Source organism: Anomaloglossus baeobatrachus, unplaced genomic scaffold, assembly GCF_048569485.1.
Source record: "Anomaloglossus baeobatrachus isolate aAnoBae1 unplaced genomic scaffold, aAnoBae1.hap1 Scaffold_470, whole genome shotgun sequence".
NCBI lineage: Eukaryota > Metazoa > Chordata > Amphibia > Anura > Aromobatidae > Anomaloglossus > Anomaloglossus baeobatrachus.
This window is the reverse complement of record NW_027444043.1, coordinates 15,228-20,709: the sequence shown is the minus strand read 5'-3', so window position 1 is coordinate 20,709 and position 5,482 is coordinate 15,228. Positions and strand designations below refer to the sequence as shown.

Genomic DNA, 5,482 nt, shown 5'->3' with positions numbered 1-5,482 from the left:
GGAGAAAAAGTGGAGAAAAAAGTGGAGAAAGTGGAGAAAAAAATGGAGAAAAAGTGGAGAAAAAGTGGAGAAAAAGTGGAGAATAAGAGGAGAAAAAGTGGAGAAAAAGTGGAGAAAAAGTGGAGAAAAAGTGGAGAAAAAAGTGGAGAAAAAGTGGAGAAAAAGTGGAGAAAAAGTGGAGAAAAAGTGGAGAAAAAGTGGAGATTAAGAGGAGAAAAAGTGGAGAAAAAAGTGGAGAAAAAGTGGAGAAAAAGTGGAGCATAAGTGGAGAAAAAGTGGAGAAAAAGTGGAGCATAAGAGGAGAAAAAGTGGAGAAAAAAGTGGAGAAAAAGTGGAGAAAAAGTGGAGCATAAGAGGAGAAAAAGTGGAGAAAAAGTGGAGAAAAAGTGGAGCATAAGAGGAGAAAAAGTGGAGAAAAAGTGGAGAAAAAGTGGAGCATAAGAGGAGAAAAAGTGGAGATTAAGAGGAGAAAAAGTGGAGAAAAAGTGGAGCATAAGAGGAGAAAAAGTGGAGAAAAAGTGGAGAAAAAGTGGAGCATAAGAGGAGAAAAAGTGGAGATTAAGAGAAGAAAAAGTGGAGAAAAAGTGGAGAAAAAGTGGAGAAAAAGTGGAGCATAAGAGGAGAAAAAGTGGAGAAAAAAGTGGAGAAAAAGTGGAGAAAAAGTGGAGAAAAAGTGGAGATTAAGAGGAGAAAAAGTGGAGCATAAGAGGAGAAAAAGTGGAGAAAAAAGTGGAGAAAAAGTGGAGAAAGTGGAGAAAAAAATGGAGATAAAGTGGAGAAAAAGTGGAGAATAAGAGGAGAAAAAGTGGAGAAAAAGTGGAGAAAAAGTGGAGAATAAGAGGAGAAAAAGTGGAGAATAAGTGGAGAAAAAAATGGAGAAAAAGTGGAGAAAAAGTGGAGAAAAAGTGGAGCATAAGAGGAGAAAAAGTGGAGAAAAAGTGGAGAAAAAGTGGAGCATAAGAGGAGAAAAAGTGGAGAAAAAAGTGGAGAAAGTGGAGAAAAAAATGGAGAAAAAGTGGAGAAAAAGTGGAGAAAAAGTGGAGAATAAGAGGAGAAAAAGTGGAGAAAAAGTGGAGAAAAAGTGGAGAAAAAGTGGAGAAAAAAGTGGAGAAAAAGTGGAGAAAAAGTGGAGAAAAAGTGGAGAAAAAGTGGAGATTAAGAGGAGAAAAAGTGGAGAAAAAAGTGGAGAAAAAGTGGAGAAAAAGTGGAGCATAAGTGGAGAAAAAGTGGAGAAAAAGTGGAGCATAAGAGGAGAAAAAGTGGAGAAAAAAGTGGAGAAAAAGTGGAGAAAAAGTGGAGCATAAGAGGAGAAAAAGTGGAGAAAAAGTGGAGAAAAAGTGGAGCATAAGAGGAGAAAAAGTGGAGAAAAAGTGGAGAAAAAGTGGAGCATAAGAGGAGAAAAAGTGGAGATTAAGAGGAGAAAAAGTGGAGAAAAAGTGGAGCATAAGAGGAGAAAAAGTGGAGAAAAAGTGGAGAAAAAGTGGAGCATAAGAGGAGAAAAAGTGGAGATTAAGAGGAGAAAAAGTGGAGAAAAAGTGGAGAAAAAGTGGAGAAAAAGTGGAGCATAAGAGGAGAAAAAGTGGAGAAAAAAGTGGAGAAAAAGTGGAGAAAAAGTGGAGAAAAAGTGGAGATTAAGAGGAGAAAAAGTGGAGCATAAGAGGAGAAAAAGTGGAGAAAAAAGTGGAGAAAAAGTGGAGAAAGTGGAGAAAAAAATGGAGATAAAGTGGAGAAAAAGTGGAGAAAAAGTGGAGAATAAGAGGAGAAAAAGTGGAGAAAAAGTGGAGAAAAAGTGGAGAATAAGAGGAGAAAAAGTGGAGAATAAGTGGAGAAAAAAATGGAGAAAAAGTGGAGAAAAAGTGGAGAAAAAGTGGAGCATAAGAGGAGAAAAAGTGGAGAAAAAGTGGAGAAAAAGTGGAGCATAAGAGGAGAAAAAGTGGAGAAAAAAGTGGAGAAAGTGGAGAAAAAAATGGAGAAAAAGTGGAGAAAAAGTGGAGAAAAAGTGGAGAATAAGAGGAGAAAAAGTGGAGAAAAAGTGGAGAAAAAGTGGAGAATAAGAGGAGAAAAAGTGGAGAATAAGTGGAGAAAAAAATGGAGAAAAAGTGGAGAAAAAGTGGAGAGAAAGTGGAGAAAAAAATGGAGAAAAAGTGGAACACCCTTTGGTACCTTTCATGTGGCACTAAGGGGTGCTTAGCTTTGTATTTAGCCAAAAAAATGAAAAAAAAAATGACATAGGGTTCCCCCTAGTTTTGTAGCCAGCTAGGGTAAAGCAGACGGCTGCAGCCTGCAGACCACAGCTGGCAACCTCACCTTGGCTGGTAATCCAAAACTGAGGGCACCCCACGCTGTTATTTTAAATTAAATAAATAATTAAAAAAAAAAACCACGTAGGGGTCCCCCAAAATTGGATCACCAGCCAAGGTAAAGCAGACAGCTGGGGCCTGATATTCTCAGACTAGGGAGGTCCATGGTTATTGGAATCTCCCCAGCCTAAAAATAGCAGGCCGCAGCCGCCCCAGAAGTGGCGCATCCATTAGATGCGCCAATCCTGGTGCTTCGCCCCAGCTCATCCCGCGCCCTGGTGCGGTGGCAAACGGGGTAATATTTGGGGTTAATACCAGATGTGTAATGTCACCTGGCATCAAGCCCTGGGGTTGGTGAGGTCAGGCGTCTATCAGATACCCGACATCACCAACCCAGTCAGTAATAAAAAAAAATACACGACAAACACATTTTTATTTGAAAAAACACTCCCCAAAACATTCCCTCTTTAACCAATTTATTAGATTGAAAAACAAATCCAAGTCTGGTGTAATCCAAGGGGTTGCCATGACGATGCACACTGTCCCAGTCAATGAAGAGCAGGATGTTCCCCATTGGCTGGGAGAGCAGTGCAGTGACCTGAGCTAACATCAATGGGTCAGCCCAGGTCACTGCAGGGCATGAGAAGTGCTGCTGTCAGTGAGGTACATTACCTGCGCTGATCTCCAGCACACTGACAGCCCCTGTCACTGAGGTCAATGACCGGCGCCTTCACATCAAGTATCGCGAGAGGTCCGTGACGTCACCGCCAGTGTCAGTCTCGGGTCGGAAGCGAGAGGTGATGTGACAAGCGGCGGCCATGGAGGACAGTGACAGCGCTGAGGTCGGGATGGCGGGACTTCATCACCGCAGGTAAGCCGAGCGAGCGAGCGAGCGAGCGGGCGGGCGGGCGGGCGGGGGGGGGGGGTGGATGTGTGTGTGTGTGTGTGTTTGTGTATGTGTATGTATGTGTACATGCCGCGGGCAGGAGGGGGTGGAGCGAGCTGAGCGGGAAAGTGTGGGCTTCCTGCACGTAACTAAGATAAACATCGGGTTACTAACCAAAGCGCTTTGCTTGGATACCCGATGTTTATCTTGGTTACCAGCTTGTGGCAGGCTGCCAGCGATGGCTCCTGCTCACTGTAGCTGTAAAAAGCCCTGCTTTTTGCTGCTAGAACCGTTCTCGAACGTATCTAGAACTATCGAGCTTTTAGCAAAAAGCTCGAGTTCTAGTTCGATCTCGAACAGCCCAAAAATCACTCGAGCCGCGAACTGGAGAACCACGAACCACGAACCGCGCTCAACTCTATTCATCACCCATGACTGTCCCCAATTGGGCTCAGAAGCTAAATGTCTATCATGACCTCTCTTTTTGAAAGTCCAAGAGCAAGCAAACTCTTCCTCCAGGAGAGGGAGCCAACAGATCACTAAAGACATCATCATTGCTCAAAGAAAACACCGAAAAACAATGGAAGCTTTAATTGGAGTGGAATCTGATAGCCAGCACCTGATGCCAAGTCTGCATCTTCTAACACCTGCAGTCACTGCAGCAGCTGAATCCAATGTGTCCAAAAGGGATCTATTCTATTCAATTGCAAATGATCTAGATAAGACTGAGAATAAGATACTGCACGGGACATAGCAGAGTTGGTCAAGTTGAGTGGAGATGAGTTTGCTATTTGGCACAGCTTTTGCATCAATAAAGCAAGTAAAAGGTGTGAAAGATAAAAAAAAAGGGTGAAAGTGTGAAAAGTGAATTGGCCAAATTGAGGTGCATATAAAGTTTTTGCTTTCTTTCAATTCACTAATGAGGCTCATTTGAATCAGGTGAATTGAGTTCTGCTTTTGGAAACTCGGTTAAGAAGGGGTGCACCGGTCCTGGAGGTACTGCAATACCAGGTCAATGCGTGGAGTGGACAGAGCAAGATTTTTTCCATCTCCTTGTTCTAAAAATCCATTTAATATATGGTCCCTAGAGAGGGGACGTATCAGATATTAAACTGATAAGAACAGATTTAATTTTTTTTTTTTCTGTTTATCAGTAGGACTTCAAAATAACAAAGGTGATCGCCTCCCGTTGCCTGGGAACCGTCCAGGCACAAGAGGGCTATGTGTCACCAGAAGGCGCACACACTCCCTCAAGGCCGGCAGACGTGCAATCCCAGGCACCTTCCAGTACCGACCAAGGTAGCGTCCTCCGAAACTACACTTGATCTTAGCCAAAAGGCTGAGAAGCTATAACCCGAATTGGTTACGGCCTTGAGTGGCACCCTGGCCTATACCGGACACATCTTAGGGAGAGGGAGACAAACCCACGCCTACAGAAGACATTTTGTCACCCAAGCCAAACCCTTGAAAAGGCTGTTTTGCAGAGCAAAAACAAGGAGAATGGTACTTTTTGCAGCCGCCGCCCACTGCAATGAATCTGAATAACTCCTCCTTTTGGGCACAAGCACCTCCCCTCCCCCTTGCAGTCTTTCCAATTCATGATACAAAAAGACGGACGGACAGGACAGGACAGGACCATCTGCCTGACTTTCCGTCACTGCCACCCTTTGCCATCCTTGCCCGTAGAAAGCCCTTTCATCATCCCCAAACCCTAATCTTTTCCCTTCCCTTCCCAGCTGCGTCTCACTCCCTTTCATTAGGAAGTGAGCGCAGCCTTTTCTCCGTTCTGCACATGCGCGACGTTAAACACAAATGCGCAGGCGTGCGTTCCATTAGCCTCACTGCATTCCACTCCCATACAGGAAGTGGGCACAGCTATTACTACGGTCGCACATAAAAGAACCCACGGCCACCACTGCACATAGCTGACTCCACCACAGGACACCCACTTCTACACCAACGCAGGTAAGACAGGATCGGCACCTCTATGCTCCCGTTACAATCAGGCTCAGTCACCATGTGATAACGCTCTCAACTCTTTAGTTGCAGGCTCCCCTTGCTTCACCTCCACTGGCTGTGCTGCCATTTCCTCTCCCACCTGGAAGTTATACTTTATTCCACTATTTTCCTGTTTCTCTCTTCCCCCTTTTCCCATAACCTACTTTTATCTGCATTTGTGGGGTATCTATATGCTATTTACATCATAGTTTTATTCATTAATATGGAAGGGAAGAGTGCCCATGAGAGTGTTGAACTGCGGAGAGCAAAAGATTAAGCTGCTCCGATTTGCCACCAT

At 44.1% G+C, this 5,482-nt stretch overlaps 1 pseudogene; it reads right to left on the bottom strand.

Annotated features, from left to right (window-relative positions):
• Positions 1 to 4,160: 4,160 nt before the first annotated feature.
• LOC142281308 (U2 spliceosomal RNA) lies at positions 4,161 to 4,366 on the bottom strand (annotated as a pseudogene).
• Between the last annotated feature and the right edge of the window lie 1,116 nt (positions 4,367 to 5,482).